At 36.4% G+C, this 19,707-nt stretch overlaps 1 protein-coding gene across 4 annotated transcripts in view; it reads left to right on the top strand.

The window, feature by feature from the left end:
- Positions 1 to 19,707, top strand: part of ATP10D (ATPase phospholipid transporting 10D (putative)) — a 279,019-nt gene that overhangs the window by 157,813 nt on the left and 101,499 nt on the right. For 2 of the 4 annotated variants that reach the window (XM_015450328.4, XM_074039724.1), the window contains exon 1: positions 6,477 to 6,721. The exons of the other annotated variants lie outside the window; for them this stretch is intronic. The gene's annotated coding sequence lies outside the window, so the exon portion shown is untranslated. Of the gene's footprint in view, positions 1 to 6,476; positions 6,722 to 19,707 lie in introns of those variants that run through there. 4 annotated transcript variants of the gene reach the window in all.

A 19,707-nucleotide genomic window follows, 5' to 3' on the forward strand; every position in this document is an offset into this window, starting at 1 on the left:
GCTAGAACTTCCTCCTGATTACAAGATTCACAGAGGAAGGAGGGGTTGATCATTTTCTGGCCTGAATTTGTGCTTCCTGTGAATATTTTTTTTTTTTTTTTTTTTGAGACGGAGTCTTGCTCTGTCGCCCAGGCTGGAGTGCAATGTCGCGATCTCGGCTCACTGCAACCTGCAACCTCTGCCTCCCGGGTTCAAGCAATTCTCCTGCCTCAGCCTCCCAAGCAGTTGGGATTACAGGTGCCCGCCACCAGGCACAGCTAATTTTTTTGTATTTTTAGTAGAGACAGGGTTTTGCCATTTTGGCCAGACTGGTTTTGAACTCCTGACCTCAAGTGATCTGCTTGCTTCAGCCTCTCACAGTGCTAGGATTACAGGTGTGAGCTACTATGCCCGACCTTCCCGTGAATTTTTAATCCCAGTTGGTCATATAGCCTCCAAGTTTGCCATCTTTTCTCTGGTCTCTTCCTCCCAGGCAGACATTCCTCCCTAACTTTCCCAGTGGTCAGAACAGACTTCATTACAGGTTGGAGGATAATACAGCACAGAGATTTTAGTACTTTTTCATGTGCTAGCACTCATGAAAAATGATGATACCTGTACAGCCTAATGAAGTAAACTAACTGATCTCTATTGAGCGTGGTATAAAATCTCATTGTGTTTTCCTTATATTACAGAATTGTTAAAAATTAAAATTCAAAATATTGAGAAAAATATTAAACTTTGAGTTCATATACAATATCCTCATAAAACATTTTAAAATTCTTATTATCTTTTGCTTGCTTCAGTGAACAATTTTCTTATATATTTTCTAATTGAGATATAACTTATGTACCATAAAACTCACCCCTTTTAAGTGGTTCAATTTCAGAACATTTTCATCACTCTAAATAGAAACCCCGTATCCCTTCGCAGTCACGCTCCATTCCTCTCTTCCCTCAGCTCCTGGCAACTACTACTCTGCTTTCTATGGCTTTATCCATTCTGGGCATTTCATAGGAACAGAATCAAACAATATGTAGACTTTTGTGTCTAGCTTCTTTTTGGGTGAACTTTTATGTGAGCTTTTGTGCTTTAAATGGCTAGTTATAATTTTTGATATTTTATAATGATTCATTCAAATTCTTGATAATTACTATCAATGAGAATTTATGTTCACTCAAATATGTGACAAAAGCTTATAAATGACTTTTACAATCATACCAGATTTTGCAATAATTGCCATTATACTTAAAGATGGTAATAGTCCTTTCTTTTTTTAGTTGAACCACATAAAGCTGTCATTTTATGTCAAAACTGGTTGAATATTGGCAGTCACAGTATTCCAACTAATATCTTACTGAGTAATGTAACACTGGAATTTCTTGTGATAATGTGAATGGATTTTGAATCCAGTTCAGTTTTTCATGCCAAGCTTTAATTTGCAGAACATACTGTGAAAATAAAGAATAAAGGTATGTGAAAATTAAGACAGCTGCAAGGGACCTAGGGTGTTTAAAGCTGTGCTGGCCCAGTCTCCTTGCCGACCCCACCGAACATTCTCTCGGCCACTTGCTGTGCTCTTTGAGAGCCTGGAACACAGGCTTCTTCATCAGATCCATGGGTTTCTTATCCATGGTTAGCTCCAGACACCCCAGGTCCCATGCAGCTGTCGCAGAAGCTGGTAGTGTTATCTTGCAGTGTACCCAGAGCCTGTTGCCTGAGCTCTGATTTGTGAGGAACACAGCACCATAGAAAGATAAAATAGCTTAAAAGCAAAACTTTTAAGATATTACTTTCTGAAAGTAACTCAGCCAATACCTATTCAGGGAATTGGTCATGGGTCTTCTTCCACATTTGGTGGAAGATTACATATCATTCCTTAGAAGCTGTATTCCATCTTATCTCTACATAGAACTATCTCCCATCCTTTCACCTCTCCAAAATTTCCAAACTCCTGCCTTCTCTGCTCACTAGGGGAAATACACATTAACCAGAGAAATGTATACTTCTTTTTCTCAACTACATCTATTCAGAAAAAAGCTCTGGTACCTATCTTTGTCTAAATAAGAAACTAATTATTTTTCCTAGACTAAAGGGCCATCATTTCATATAAGGAATTGTGCTACTGTCCTATTACCAGTGTTCTTGATATTACAAACAGAATCAATAAATGGTTGATGGACTTATCTAGAACTCTGGGGCCAGCCTGGGTTTCTGATAATCTGGAGTTTCTCTTTCTGATATCCTGTGTAATCACTGCATGTCAAAGCTTTTTACAAGGTTAAAAACCAATTTGTTCTCCTATGGATGAAAGGGACTCACCTGATATAAAGGGAAAGAAATGTATTTCCTCTTAAAAAAAATGCACACATAAAATCAAGATCTATGTTTACAACTAGTAATAATAATGTAGATATTCTTGTTTCTAGAAATATAGAATTTCTACTGTCAACAAGGCAGTTATAGTCATAGCATGGTTTTACCCTATCCCAACAAAAATAATTTACTATTCACTTCCCTAATTTATTGAAAGCTGTGCTGCTTAGCCCACAGTAGAGAACTGCATTAAGAATTTGTGTTCTCAAGCCAGCTCTTTCACCTGTTGTCTTGCCATCTTGGATAAGTTGTTCTAACTCTTTGTGCCTCAGATTTCTCATCTCTAAATGAAGAATGACCTCATAGGGATGATAAGAGGAATATATGAAGTCATAGCTGTAAACTTCTTAGCACAGTGTCTAACAGAAATGGTTCACTAGCACTCAATGAATATTAAGGAAAGAAAAAAAGAGACATAAAATCCTGTGATTATGTTGTTAAAATCAGGGCTCATCTACAAGGGACAAGTTTAATTGCCTGCAGCATTGATCTCCTCCTCCGCCGCCTCTTCCTCCTCCTCCTCCTCCTCCTCCTCCTCCTCCTCCTCTTCCTCTTCCTCCTCCTCTTCTTCTTCCTCCTCTTCCTCTTCCTCTTCTTCTTCCTCTTCCTCTTCTCCTTCTCCTTCTTCTTTGCCAAAAGTTAGTCGAAAACTGATGGTGGGAAATGTCCTAATCTGTGCTTGAGTCATAGTAAGTACAAAGAAAAAGCTGTGGCTGATTATGAATCATAAGAAATCAGCCTGTGTGCCACTTTAGGAAATGTGAAATATTTTGAGGTAAACAAAAGTAAATCATGCTGCTTTACACGTTACATGTTAAAGTAGTAGCCCGAAATAATGCATATGTCTCTCTTTGACATATAACTGTATAACAAATATAATAGGTTCTAGGAAGAACCCTGTTTACTTTGATAACTGTTTGTCTTCTGCTGCCTTACTAATCCTTGAGTATGTCTAAGAAAGGGAAAAATAGAAGTTAGTGAATTGATAATTATTATTAATTAAGCACCTATTATGTGTTTTACACAGTGATAAGCACTTCAGCTACCTAACTTCATATAGTCTTAACAACGCAAAGGGAGATATTATTAGATCCATTTTACCTATAGAGCTTAGTATTGGTACCCAAGATCACATATCTAAAAATTTGCAGAGCCAAGATTTAAAACCAGGTCAAACAGAGGCATTGGCCTAGTGTGCCACATATTTCCCACTGACAATTAATTATGAAGTATTGAGAGTTACTAGTGTTGAGAGTCCAAATAATTTTCTAGCTGGAAAAGATGAAGTTCCCTCACTTCTATATTATATAGTTGAAATATTGGTTTTATTTAAAAAAACTTCCTGAGAAGCGTAAAAAAGAACACGTTTCTGAAATTACAAGAAAGTAAATATATTTTAAATTGAAAATGACCATATAGATTTAAAGTAGCTAATGTCTTAAATTAAGAATCATATTTTATCTTTTTCAAAATAGGAATCAGTCTGAGGAGAAAATTGGATATTACAGAAGCATTGAAAAAAGAAAACACCAAATACAACAAAACCTAATAAATTAACAGAAACTCATCTTAATAGTGGATATTCCAATGACCTTCATGGCATTTATGAGTATCGATTTTTTAAAATTTTATTAGAAATATTTAAATTATTAAAATGATACAGACACAAATTTCATTCAAATGACAGACACAAATAGAAAGCTAGTAATCTTAGATGCAATAATTCACGGACACAGAGCCAAAGCGTTGTCGTCTACTCGGCGACACCTTCTGGAGGTGGAACACAGTCCGCTTGGCTGGGTGGGGACTTGTTCGTAGGCACATTTGGTTGTTGCATTTTCTTTTTTTTTTTTTTTAATTTATTTTTTATTATTATTATACTTTAAGTTCTAGGGTACATGTGCATAACATGCAGGTTTGTTACATATGTATACTTGTGCCATGTTGCTGTGCTGCACCTATCAACTCGTCAGCATCCATCAACTCGTCATTTACATCTGTGTCCGTGAATTATTGTATCTAAAATAAAATGAATTCATAACGAAAAAAAAAAAAAGAAAACTTAAGGTTAAGTGAAAGAATCCAGTCACAAAAGACTCTATTATTCTATCTGTATGAAATACCAAGAATAGACAAATAGACACAGAAACTAGTTTAGTGGTTACCTACGGCTGGGGTTGGAATGGGGTGCCAGATGTTGAGGGGAAAATATAGAGTAACTGTTAATGGATATGGAGGTTCTTTTAGGGGTGATGAAATTGCAGAATTGATTGGGGTGATGGTTGCACAATTTTGTGACTATACTAAAAACAATTGATTTGTATATTTTAATTAGGTCAGTTGTGTGCTATATGAATCATATCTTAATAAAGATGTTATTTTTAAAATGAAAAAAAAAAGAAAGCTAGTAATCTCTCCTCACTATCCTTCCCTGAGTAAACAATTTTGAGGTGTATCTTCACATGTTTTTATATTTATATTAAAATAAACAAATATATAAAGAATATGTATGAGGCTAAGTTGTATTACATAATGTTTTCCGTTATTCTACTGCTATGCTCTTTAGACTTAAATATAATATAGATTTTCTCCTAAGACAATAATTCAAATCTTAGCCAGTGATTCTCCACCCTTGTGCACATTAGAATTTCTAGAGGAGCTTCAAAAACAGACATTGCCAGAGCGCCACCCCCAGAGATTCCGGTTTAATTGGCCTGGGTGGGGCCTTGGCATCAAGCTCCCCAGTTCACTGTGATGTGTAGCTAGTTAGAACCACTGATTTAAGCAATCCAAACAGGCTGCAAATGCCAGCTACATGCCTGAATTGTGCTGGTATGCACGTTTCCAGGAAGGCCCTCTGCTGAGGTAACAACACCAGTGCTTGATTGGGAGAGTTCAGGGAGGCCCTGCTACCGTTTTAAGTCTCCTCTATAAGGTTGACTCTCAGATAGGAAATGTGTTTCATCTTAAAGGATGTTAGAGACAGTCATATGACTGCAAAAAATGCTACTAGGGCCAGGAATTTCAGAGGCCACATAAATGACAGTGTGTTCTACTAGGCTGGGTTAATTCTGAGGGTTGAGTTTGACTAAGCTCTAGAGATTTGTCCTTACCTGCAGATGGAGGCTTCCCTAATGGAGCATCACCGGAAGCCACACCCAGAACTTGTTTCTCCTCGTCTGGCAGAAGCACGTTCTCAGTGGGTGCGGAAACTTGTTTGGCTTCTCTTGCTCTGAGAGAATTTTCAAGTCGACCAACCAGCTCCCTGCGTCTGTACTGGTGAGCTCTTTACTGATAGTCAAACATTTGCATGCTCATTTAGTTTTCTTCACTCTTGTTGCACATCAGAGAAACACTTGAGAGAATGGAATAGAGAAGAACAATATAGGAGAGTTGTGGAGAGTTTGGCCCCACTTTTTATATTTGTTTCAATGGGATAAAACAGGCAGCCAGGATTGTTAGGTTTTGTTCTGAGTTATTGGTTCGGCCTTCACTAAATGGTTTTTCCTCTTTCCAAATCAGTTAGACATTTTGAGGAACCAGACAGGTTGCTGAAGCTTATTTAGAAGTTAAAACAAAAAAAGTTGTGAGTTTTAAGCAAACGGACTTGGCAGGTGTATGGACAAAGCCACATTATCCTGAGTAAGGGAACGGAAGGGCAAAGTGTGAGGAAAACGACCAAATCAGAATTGTAATATTTTTCCACATTTCTTTTCTAGTCATAAAAACAGTAACATTATATATTATTTATGTATTTGGTGGTAGGGTCTCACTCTGTCGCCCAGGCTGGAACGCAGTGGTGCGACATTTTTAGATTTGATCTCTTTACCCTCCAAAAAATAATTGTCCAGTGTTCCACGTTTAGCTAAAGCAGTGAATTGTTAGAATTGCAGCAAAACAATGAACCAAACCGTCAACCGCGAGCAACCTGTACTTGGGAGGTGAAAGTCAGAGGTGAGATTGCAAGGGCTCTGGGTCACTGGGGCATCTGCTCTGGGCAGAAGGGCAGCTCTGTCAAACAGCTGGAGCTGGGAGCCCGGCGTTGCCAGGCCCTGCCCCTGCTACGTCACGGAGGGCTGGACGGCGGGCGATTGGCGGTGCACTGCAGCTCAGGCTGCTCTGCAGTTTGGCGGAGAGGGGAGGAGGAGCGGAGCGAGAAGTAGGTTGCTAGCTCAGCACAGGCTCCTGCGCCGGCTCCGGGGCTGAGTTTGGGAGATGTCTGAGAAGTGAATTTTTTCCCCCCCGAAGGCAAATGGCTGGCGTGGAAGCACAACCCGCTTTCACTCTTCGGATTTGTGCTTAACTCTTTTCTCGCACCTTGAGACTCGTGACCAACATGCTGTGATGTGTGCCGAGGGAGGAATTGGTAAGAATGAGACGGCGAATCCCTCTGACTGTCCCAGCCTTCTGCTTCACCGCCCACCAGCTTTTCCTTTCTGTTTCTCTCTGCTGTTTCTCCCCGCTCCACTTCCCTAGTCGTGTTTAGATTTGATGCCATGGTTCAAAACTACAGTTCTGGGCTGTTACTGAACTTTAAAAAAAAAAAAAAAAAAAAAAAAAGGTAAAACGATTACAACATTTTCAATCATTTGATTGTTAAAGGGGAATTTAAAAATCTTTTAAATGCTGGATTTTGTAAAAAGGTAAACGATGCACACGCGGGCGCACACGGGCACTCACACACACGCATTCTCTCTCACACACACACCTTTGTACACGGGGGCGCACACGGGCACGCAAACACACGCATTCATACACACACACACACACACACACACACACACACACACACACACCCCTTTGTCATCCCATTGTGAAATCAGCAGTTTAAAGAAATTTTGGCTATCTGCCTCAAAGGTGATGAAAAGGGAAAGTGTTGAAGATTTAGCCCAGCAGATTTATTCTTAAGGCTGATTCTCTAAGGTTGATTCCTTAGGAAGAAAAAGGTGTTTGTATTGGAGCTTTCTCAGAAATAGTTTTCAAAGGAGTGCTACAAAGAAGCCTCCATGCTTCCCCCAAAACACTAACTTTAAAGAACCTAGTTATTATTCGGGGCACCCTTTATTTTACATTATAAAACATGTAGTTTTAATTTACCACTTACAGCAGAGAGACATCAGATGGTTAGGGAATGGATGGTTATTTTGGTGTCTGGGACCCTGTGCCGTTAGAAAGAATATGTTTTAACTGCTCTTATCATGCTAGCTCAGGTTTTAAAACTGTGATCTGAATATGACCAAAGTTTCTTCTTGCGTTCTTTTCATGCTGGTTCTAAGCAGGGAGAAAAACAAGTCTGTATGGACAAAGCAAACCTCTAACTCAAAATCAACCTTGAAAGATGCATCAGCAAGGACAGGGCTCCTCATCCACCAATATTTTTTGTATCAGCCTTTAAATCAGCTAGGTCACACTTCTGTGAAGAATAGCATCATCAAAAACCCATATTAACTTGTGAAGAGCAAAAATCTTTGCAACGGAGTAGTTCATTCAGTGCCCGCAGCAAGAGCCTCCCACTTCGATCCACCTCAAAAAGTAATAACTGCTTCTTCTGGACTGTTTTCTATTCTCACTACAAATACATATCAGATACCTACATTGAGATAGTTTATTTTTATTAAAATGAAGTCATTTTATATATTTGGAAAAATAATTTAGAAACATTTTGAAGTTTTAGGGAGTTTTAAAAATAACGTTTAATTTTCATGCTAATTTAACATTCATTAAATTGCATGAAAAAGAAGGAAAATCTAAGCACTCTAAACTAGAATGTGGGGAGTGTTTGACCCTGGCTTAGCAAAACCTGAATACTTTTCATACTTAGTGATTAAATGGAATTGAATAGGTCCGGGCGCCGTGGCTCATGCCTGTAATCCCAGCACTTTGGGAGGCTGAGGCGGGCTTATCACCTGAGGTCAGGAGTTTGAGACCAGTCTGACCAACATGGAGAAACCCCATCTCTACTAAAAATATAAAATCAGCTGGGCGTGGTGGTGCATGCCTGTAATCCCAGCTACTCGGGAGGCTGAGGCAGGAGAATCGCTTGAACCCGGGAGGTGGAGGTTGCAGTGAGCTGAGATCGGGCGGTTGCACCCCAGTCTAGGTAACAAGAGCGAAACTCCGTCTCCCCTTCCCCAGAAAAAAATAGGATACCATTTATTTTGCTATTGTCAGTAAAATGAAGGAAAATGCTCAAATATGATTATAATTTATCATAGAACAGAGGTGACTCACCTGTCAGACATTGTACTTCCTATAATTGACTTTTTAAATTAAGGGTTTAAAAAAAATACACATATTCAAGTCTTCATTACATGTTTTCTTTATTGTCTCATATATTTGGAAGTAGTTCTACTGAGGAAAAATCAAAGAAAATGCTACAAGTAAGACTGAGAATTCTCACAGAACAATGCATTGATAAATATAAATGTAATAGTGCTTGAAGAAAAGGAGAATTGATTTATCAACTATAGGAACAAATATATGTGTGCTGGATGCTATCACTATTCTTGGTCAGTTATTCCTTCCCTATTTTCTGAGATAAATTTATTTCATTTCAGAAATCATTTTAGCCGTAGAAACAATACTTTTTTTTATGGCTTTGCAGAATAAGGACTAATAGTGATGCTAGTTTTGTAAAAGAGTTGTGACCTTAATGGAATTTGTTAATGCTACTCGATAAAAGGTATATCAATACAACTATTTGAGGCAATTACATGGTAGTATGTATTAAAACCTGTGAATGTTGGGCCAGGCACAGTGGCTCGTGCTTGTAATCCTAGCACTTTGGGAGGCTGAGGCAGAAAGATCCCTTGAGCTCAGGGGTTCAATACCTGCCTGGTCCCGTTTTGCTCTCATCTCTACAAAATAAAACAAAACCTCTGAATGTTCACAGCCTTTGACTAAGTAATTTTGGGTCTAAGTGATTTTTTGGGTCTTAAAACGTAGCCTAAAGAAATAATATGAATCGCATATGAAGATGTATAAATATGTTTATTACAATCTTATCTGTAATATGAAAAAATGGAAACAAAGCCCCAATAACACAATGTTTAAATAAATTAGTGTAGTTTTAATCTATATTGATAAAACTCAGTTACAAAAGTTTTTTTTTTAATTTAATGACTTGGAAAATATACTTGCAATGTATTCCATAAAAAAGTGAAATTTAATATATTATCTTATGTGTAAAATATAATTTTGAAATAAATACGTAAAATTTAATTAATTTAATCAAAAATATTTATTAAGCTATTACTCTAAGACAGTGTCCTAAATTAACAAGGATTGAAAAAGATTAATGCAGTTCCTGTTTGCATACAAGTTTCTTTTGCATCAATGGGCATATCCATTAAAATATCATATTTCCCCCACCCCCCAAAAAATGTTTTCCTAGGTGGTAGAGTTATAGCTTGATTTTCTTTTTTATATTTTTTCTAATATTCCAAAATCTTTTAAAGCAACTGTTATTTTTATAAAAACAAAATACTACTTTCAAAAATATCACCAAGAAATATAATAAGCAAAAAAAAAAAAAAAAAAGATAAATGGTAAGCTCTGTATTTTACATGCTCCCTTTAAAAAGATACTATAAAAAGCAGTGTGAGATTGCTATGGTCTAAATGTTTGTTCCCTCCCTTTCCAAGTTCATATGTTGATTCCCATTCCCCAGTGTGATGGTAGTAGGAGGTACAGCCTTGGAATGTGGTTAGATTATGAGAAAGGATTCCTCATGAATGGGATTAGTGCCCTCATAAAAGAGGCCACAAAGAGCTGCCTTGCCTCGTCCACCATGGGAGGATGCAGTGAGAAGTTGCCACCTATGAATCAGAAAGTGAGCTCTCACCAGGCACAATATCTGCTGGCACCTTGATGTTGGACTTCCCAGCCTCTAGAACTTTAGGAAATAACTTTCTGTTGGTTACAAATCACCTAGTTTATGGTAATTTGTTATAGCAACCCAAATGGACTAAGGCAGAGATAGATTAATACTGCTATACAAATGAACCCCAATGAGAAATAGATATAAATGGGCAATTCAAAAAAAATTTAATTATCTAAGGTTGGGGTAGGGGGGATGTTAACCTCCCAATAATCAAAGAAACCCAACATAGCAATAAATTACCACATTTTCACACATCACATTAACAAATGTGGACAACAAATCAAAATGTATCATTTTGTTGGGAAAACTATTCAGTAATATGAGAAAATATTCATGATATGGAAAAATGTTTATGGTATGAGAAGTGGATAAAAGCAAGTTACAAAATGATATCCTAGTTTTGAAAAAAAAATATCAACCTATGCACAGAAACCAATTTATTGGTGGGGAATAAACCAAAGGTTAATAGTATTTATATTTGGGTGGTAGGATTATAGTTTATTTCTGTTTTTCTCATGGTGTTAATATATAGTTTCTAAAATTTCTGCAGTGAATATATTTTAGTTATCAGAGAAAACAAGTCACTATCCTAATAAAGCAATTTGTCCTAGTATGAAGAGCACATATATGATATTATATATCCCCTCCTTCACAAAGTCGCCCTGTCTCCCTTATCGTGTGTACTTTTATGTTAGGTATCATTATTTCTGAATTATTTTTCTGATGAGAACATTTGGATTATAAGGGAAATCACAAAATAAAGCTATTCTGCTCACATTCACTGTTTTGCCCCCACCTGTTTTCTAAAATAATAAGCAGTGTTGAACAGATTTGAGCTTTACTTCTCTTTAATTTCCTGTTGATTTCATTTGCCAGGGCCTAGGGCTGATAGGCTTTAATTAAATACTCCTTAATTTCTTTTTCTGAAGTCTGCTTATTCAGTTTTTTGAATGAGGAAGATGGGTACTACTACATTCCTCTTAGTAAAACTTACAAGGTTTTAACTCTTTAGGTAGGCTAGGTAATACAAATCATAATTTTCTTGGTTATGAGAAGGAAAGTGAAAATCAGTTTTTACCTGTCTCAAAATGTTGTGAAATCTTTTTCTTTTATTTATAGGATTTATAACTACTTAGCATGTGTTTTTAAACTTTGATTTCCCCTTAATTAGACTACAATAATATAGTTAGAAGGTTTTAGTATGTGGCCAAAGGAACAACTCCATGTTTTCTAAAAGGCCTAGAGAACACGTATAGGGTGCCTCTCCTCTTTCCCTTTGTGTTCGTCATTTTGGCGAATTACTGGAAGATGGCGGTTCTGGCCGAAAGAAAGTGCAAATAAATCTTATAAATGTCTGTATCATATCACACTCTTCTCAGATATCTTCGGCGATTTCCCATATTCTTCATCTTAGTAAGTCAGGGCTTCAGTTTGGTCCCAACCTAGATTTTCATTTAATTTGCCATCACTTCTTAATTTGTACTTGAAACTGCAGCCATATTGAACTACTCATTGTTACTTAAATAAATAGTCTGCACCCTCCTTGCCTCCTTGCCTGTATTCGTATTACCTTTTCTAAAATCTATAAATCTCTTCTGTCAGGATTCTAAACATTTCCCAAGGCTTACTTATAATACCTTCTTTTCTGGGAAGCCTTTCCTCTTCTCCCTTTCTATCCTCTGACTTCACACCATACTTTCTCACAAGACTTTCTGTTTCCCTAAATTCATATACTGCACAATTATCCTAATTTCATCCTTTTTATTGAATTAAATACTTGACCTGTTCTGGGGCTAGTTTATTCATTCCCAAAGTACCCAGCACCGTGCCTAGGACAAGGTAAAATAAATGTACCATAGAAAATAAACTCCTAGAAGGCAGATAATTTTGTCCATTTTGTTCCCTGGTTTATTTCCAGTATAAATAACATTGCCTAGCATATAGTAGTGGTGCCAAAAATACTAATTGAAAGATTAAAATTACAGAGCACCTTTAGTGTGTTAGGCACAGTGCATTGTTTAATAAATCTCCTTACAAAATTGTGTGAGGTGGTGACATTATTTCCATTTTACAGATTTGGAAACTGATGCTCAGAAAGGCTAAAAGCTTGTGGTAAATGGACAACTGTGAATCTGTTTGCCAAACTTGTGTTCATTCTGCTAATTGCAGATGCTGTTTGTTGCTGTTTTGAAAATAACTATTTATATTATCAGTACTTATTCAAAATAAATGTAGTGTGATGCATAGGTACCATTGAGTAAATTATTGGGATTGTGTATTTATCATGAATCTATTTTATAATTTCAATGAAGATCAACTTGTTTCTAATACCATTTATAGTTTTGATCTGCCTCTTATTTGTGTTTATATACTATTCTTAGTAATACTTATAGGCCTCAGGTACAGTTTAAATATATGTACTGAGACAGTTTAAGTAATTGACATGTGTAATCCATGCTTTCATTGCAATAAGTCATGTGCTGAAGTAATTTTTAGCCACTGTGAAATAATACTTCTGTATGTAATAATTATAATATATTAATATTAATTCATTCAGTAGCTTCCAAAAGAAAGTCTTTAATACATTTTAGAAATTAATTAAATCTCTCATCAGACTGAATTTTCCTTTTTTATAGTTTAAGCAAAATAACAAATGTTAATACCTATCTGTCTTCATCACATATCCAGTAATATGTTATATTCTTTAAAGAAAATAACAGAATATAATTCAAAATTTTAGTCTCTAATGTGCTTATTTGCCTCATCTGTATAGCTTGAGCAAATAATCGGTGAGAGGCCTTTAGAAAACCTCTAATGTAGTCTATTGATATAACCTTTTGATCTTACAGTTGTTCAGGGGCTAAATTCTTTCCATTCCAGCTACAAATAATTCTACTTTCCTATTCATTATTCTTTTTATCTCTTATAATTTCTCTTTCTTTTAAGCATATTATTTTCTTTTGCTTTTTAAAAACTTCTGTGGTTACTCATATAGAAAATAATTGCCCTATTTCTTGTATATAAGAAAAATAGTTTCACTGATTATTTAAACATTAATATATACATCATTTGTATGAGAAAGATTAACTGCATAAAAATAATATTTAATGATAATGACTTCTTGGGGAAAATACACAGTCCCTGACTTATGATGGTTCAACTTATGATTTTTCCACTTTATGATGATGCAAAAGAGATACACATTTAGTAGAAACTGTACTTCAAGTTCCCACACAACCATTCTGTCTTTTGCTTCCAGTATAGTATTCAGTAAAGTACACGAGATATTGAACACTTGATTATAAAGTAGGCTTTGTGTTAGATGACTTTTGTCCAACTGTATGCTAATGTAAGTGTTCTGAGCACATTTAAAGTAAGCTCGGCTAAGCTGTGATGTTCAGTAGGTTAGTGTATGACATGCACTTTTGACTTATGATATTTTCAATTTACCATGGGTTTATGAACGAGCATCTGCATTCATTAATTAAAAATAAGTCTTTCCAGAGTATATTTGAGCTGCCTAGTTCTATGATTTTCAAAGTGTGGCCCCCAGAGTAGGTGCATCAGTATCACTTGAGCTTGTTAGAATGCAAATTCTCAGGCCACTGCAGAACTACTGAATCAGAGAAACTGGTATGATTGTGTGCTTGGGTTGGGGAGGGGGCGGCAGGGCGGGCAGAATATATGTTTTAGCAAGCTCTCTATGTGATTCTGATCTATAGTAAAGCTGGAGACCACAGGCTTGGAGTAAGATCCTCAGGTGAGCAGGTCAGTATATTCACTGGGTTTTGACAGGTAGGTGCCGGACTTAAAAGGTCTCCAGGAAAGAGAATTTTATTTTCTTTCCTGTATGCTATTTCAGATACCTCTGTGTTATTACTAAGCTGGCTGCAAAAGTCATTAATTTAATACATGAAACTAAAAGAAGACAGTCAGAAACACAATGTTCAACACTTAAAGGTGTACATTGGATAGGTTTTATGTTATTATTTGCTTCCTGGCAACAGATTATCTTTAAAAAAAACAGAATTAAACTAAACATTTGTGCAAATGTTTCATAAAGGAAAAAGTAAGACTTTTCCCCCCAGTTCTTTGATCTCGGATATATTTGGGGATGATGGTTGAAAGAAGCAAATGTGAATCTTATGACTTTCATTAGAGAGTTTGTGCCTAAGGAATCGAGTTTTCTTAGCAATCCTGCATGCTTTTGAAGTGGTAAGGAATGATACATCTACTGTGACCATTAAAGTTGTAATTAATTAACTCTGTAAACTTAAAATCCAAGCATAAAAATATTTTCATAGTGCATCTTTAAACAACATAGGCTGTATTCTTTTAATATACTTGAGATCTAATCAAGTTAGGTTAAGTACCTCATTTATTGCTGGAAATTCTATATCCCAGCTCTCTTTATCTTAATTGGCCCATGTGATGTTGAATATGGTCATTTTGGAATGTTGTAGATTGGCCATGTTATGAAGATATTAGAAATAAGCAGAAAGAATTTTGAAATAGGTTTTTAATTAGGAATTGAAAATTTTCTTAACTACAAACTTTTATTTTCCTACTGACTTTAATTTTCTAAAGAGCAATGAAGGTAATATTTGAAAAGTATAACCGACTTATTTTTGAGATTTTTATATTACTTTCACATCAAAAACTCTATATGCCCTACATACGTATAGGCATAAAAATGTTTCATTGAAACAATTATGTGAGCAGACAACCATTTAAATTCTGTTTTCACAACTAATTTTCAGAAAGAAGAGTCTCCCAAAACTATATCGACATTTAAGTATGCTATTTATTACAATTTAGCCAGACATTTATCAGGTAACTTTTAGTAATTATCTTTTTGTAAAAACAAAAAACAAAAACCCCAAAACTGAATGCTTTAATTAATTAGTTTTGCAACATTTATAATTACATGTAATGCTTCTATGCGGGAACACACGTATTTGCCTTTATCAAGAAGCTTATACACTAAACTATGTTTAACTTGTATGTCAAGAAACTTATATACTAAGTTAAATATAATTTCTGGTTTAATATTGAGTATAGCATTATTATTATTATGTACACATGTTATGCATGGCCTTGTGTGTGAACATTCATTTTCAGTGTTGAGGCAGCACACTTGGCTTGCATTTTGTGAAGTTGCGCTTTAAAAAAAAAAGGGAAGAAAAAAAGACTTAAAGAAATGCGTCTCTTTCCCACATCTTAAATGTGAAAGCAATACATTAAGTTCTGTGTGTAGGCTTCATGATTATATGAAGTTTAATCAAAATTCAACTTTTTGATTAAAATGAAGATCTGTTTTCTAATTCCAAAATAAGTATATGTGTTAATGGTTAAAAAAAAAATGAAGAGTATAAAAACACTGAAAAAATTAAAATCTGCTATTAATAGACTGTCTCAAAATAACCAGTGTTAATGTTTTTAAAAATATATTATTCCAAATTCTTCCATGTTTATGTATTGTATATATTCATAGTTGAGATTATACTTGTATACAGGTCTAAATCGTGCTTTAAAACTTTATAAACTTTAAGCATTTTATGAGTCATTAAAAATTCTTTTAAACAATTTTTTTTTTTTTTTTGAGATGGAATTTCGCTCTTGTTGCTCAGGCTGGAGTATAATGGCTCTATCTTGGCTCTCCGCAACCTCCACCTCCTGTGTGCAAGCGATTCTCCTGCCTCAGCCTCCCCAGCAGCTGAGATTACAGGCATGCGCCACACGCCTGGCTAATTTTGTATTTTTAGTAGAGATGGGGTTTCTCCATCTTGGTCAGGCTGGTCTTGAACTCCTGACCTCAGGTGATCTGCCTGCCCCAGCCTCCCAAAGTGTTGGAATTACAGGCATGAGCCACCATGCCCAGCCTAAACATCATTTTTAGCAGCTGTCTCGTATTTCCATTAGAAATAAATTTAACACAATTAGATATAATGCAGTTAACAATTTCTCTATTTCTGAACATTTGTGCAGTGACTTTTTTTTTTTTTTTTTTGAGATGGAGTTTTGCTCTTGTTGCCCAGGCTAGAGTGCAATGGCACAATCTCGGCTCATAGCAACCTCTGCCTCCCACATTCAAGCCATTCTCCTGCCTCAGCCTCCAGAGTAACTGGGATTACAGGCATGCACTACTATGCCCAGCTAATTTTGTATTTTTAGTAGAGACAGGGTTTCTCCATGTTGGTCAGGCTGGTCTCGAACCCCAGACCTCAGGTGATCCGCCCGACTCGGCCTCCCAAAGTGCTGGGATTACAGATGTGAGCCACCATGCCCGGCTGTGTAGTGACTTTCTTGGGCTGAGATGAGTATATTTCTACTGAGGGCCAGAGATAACACTTTTAGGGCATATTGTCCTATGGGTCTAAAGAAGTAAGAGCAGGTTAAAGTCCTCCAAAATTATATGATTGTATACCTTCATTGAGCATTATGAATAAAGAAACCCTTTGCTACATTCTACATTCAGAGTCAAAAAATGCTACCTCTGTCTTAAATTATTTTTTTAGGTTACTACTGAAGTTGAAAATATTTTTTTCCTATATATTTGTAGTATGTGGCTTCTGTGTTTGTTCAGGCTTTTTTTCCAACTGTGTTATTCATGTGACTATTAAATCAGAAATGAATAATTTTTAATATTGATCTTATAAGATATTAATTAATTAATTTTTGAGACTGAGTTTCACTCTACTGCCCAGGCTGGAGTGCAGTGGCGTGATCTCGGCTCACTATAACCTCCACCTCCTGGGTTCGAGTGATTCTCGTGCCTCAGCCTCCCGAGTAGCTATGATTACAGTCACCTGCTACCACGACCGGATAATTTTTGTATTTTTAGTAGAGATGGGGTTTCACCACATTGGCCAGGCTGGTCTCAAACTTCTGACCTCAGGCGATCCTTCCGCCTCGGCCTCCCAAATTGCTGGGATTACAGGCGTGAGCCACTGCACCCGGCCTATAAGATGTTAATTTAAAAAATACACCATTATGGCCAGGCACTGTGGCTCATACCTGCAATCCCAGCACTTTAGGAGGCTGAGGTGGACAGATCGCCTGAAGTTGGGAGTTCGAGACCAGCCTGACCAAGGTGGAGAAATCTCATCTCTACTAAAAATACAGAATTAGCCAGCTGTGCTGGCAAATGCCTGTAATCCCAGCTACTCAGGAGGCTGAGGCAGGAGAATCACTTGAACCAGAGAGGCCGACATTGGGGTGAGCTGAGATTGCACCATTGCACCCCAGCCTGGACAACAAGAGCAAAACTCCATCTAAAAAAAAAAAAAAAAAAAAATTGCTGTGAGTAATAATAGACTTGTTAGGGTGATACTGAAACATTGGGGCAGATTCCACAGATTAGCTCAAATAGGCCGTGAAAATGTTAGGATAAGTACCTATCTGTAGAAATCTTAGTTTATTTTATAGTTTAATCATACTAGCATATAAAATTCTGGCAAGCATAATCATATTATATTCAAATTGACTTAAATAATTTATGACACATTCATAAATAATGACATAGTTTAGGGATTAATAAAAGCCTATCTATATATGCATGAATAAGAAAATGGTAGTGGAGCAAACAGCAGGATTATTGTATGTGAATTGCCACTAACTTGCTGTGTAATTTTGGGTAAGTCATTCTTTCCAAACCTGTTTTCTTCTGTGTAAACTAGTTGGATATTAACATTTTTTTCCAGATTTAACATTCTGAGTTTTTTGTTTAAGTTCTTAAGCATCTTTAAAATGCTTTTCCTACTTTGAAGAAATGTTGGCATCAAACAATTCATACGTATTCTTATAAAAAAAGTAAGAATAGCTACCATTTGTTGATCTATTATATGTCAGATGCCTTACATAAATTCCCATTAACTCCTCACAACAACCCTACAGAGCAGATGGTATCATTGCCATTTTCCTAATTGGAAAACTGAGGGTCATAAGAAGTCCCACTAGGGCTGAGAGGGAGAGCCAGAATTTGAACCCATGACTCGCAAATGCTCTGTTCTTTCCACAGTGCCACTTACCTCTCCCTTGGACAAATGTGATGCCTTGTTTTAACCCACAGTTTCTCAACAGCAGCATTTCTTGACATTTGGGACTAGATAATTATTTGTTGTGAAGGATTGTCCTGTTCATTGCTGCATATTTAACAGCATCTCTGGCTTCTTTCCACAACCAAAAGTATCACCAGATATTAGCAAATGTCCTAGGGGGCTGGAAGGGGAGGTACAATTGGCCCCATTTGAGGACCACTGATCTAATACAACTTAAGTCATCAGTAGTCTGAGGACAAACATAATTACTCTCTCCAGCAAAGGCTTTAGGCCATTTTAAGGGTCAAGATGGAATTAACCAAGTAGATCTCCAGCAAAGGAACCTACCTACTCCTTCATGCAATAATACTTATTATACATTGATTGTCCCTTATTCTCTTAAGATTCATCCCATTTGAAGAGTGTTTTTTGGGGTGCAAGGTATATCAACAAGAACCTGATTAATGTTTGTTAATTCACTGAAAAGTATTCATTGAGGGCATGTTATATGCCAGGCATTGTCCAGTTATTGGTTAAAACAGTAAACAAGATGGCCTTGTAGGAGAAACAAGCATTAAATCATTTTAGCTCATTCTCCTTTATCTTCCTAATAATCTTGTAAAGATTCTGTTTAGAACCACAATCCAGTGTGTTTATCATGTTTTTCATATATACACAACTTACCACATGAAACTGGAGTTTACCTTCCTTAGTGTGAATGAGTAAAGATTACACATTGGGAAACTTGTGTTCTTCTGCTAGTTCAAATATATATTTTGGCTCTGATTTTTAAGTGAGCACATATCTGTGTGCTAGCTTCATTTTGAAACTTAACTGTTTATCTATTGGTTAGTCTTTTAATGCTCTTACCATTTTGTGGTCTGAAGCTTGGCCACATATTTATCAAAGTTTGTCTTGTGGGAATTAATCTCTGAAGTACCTCTGGTAAAGAGGGAATCTTATGAGGTTCATGCCTGATCCCTTTACTAGACTCTGTACTTCTGGAGGACAGAAACCATGGAGTTCACATGGGACTTCCCATCATGTTAGTTTTCAATGCCTGGAAAAGTACCTGGTTGGCAATGGTAGCCTTTCAGTACCTATTTCTAACAAATATAAGGAAAAGAAATCTCTAAATCGTGAAAATAGATTTCGCTAAATAAATCTTGCTGAATGTTTATCTTCTACTTCCTGAAGACCACTGAGGTCATTTATTTACATTTCTTAATTATTCTAAGGTAGTTGGAAGTAAAAAAATCTTTATAAAAACAGATTTGGTCAGCTGATGGGGAAAAAGCCTGTAAAACCATTCAAAACAAGGAGGTCTTCAAGTACTTGAAGAAAACCTTATGGAAATGCTTCTGAAGACCCTGAAGGCATCACTATAAAGAGTATGCTTGTCCTCAGAACATTAGTGCTGAATTCTCAGAG

The sequence above is a fragment of the Macaca fascicularis genome, chromosome 5 (assembly GCF_037993035.2).
Source record: "Macaca fascicularis isolate 582-1 chromosome 5, T2T-MFA8v1.1".
In the NCBI taxonomy this organism is placed as follows: Eukaryota; Metazoa; Chordata; class Mammalia; order Primates; family Cercopithecidae; genus Macaca; species Macaca fascicularis.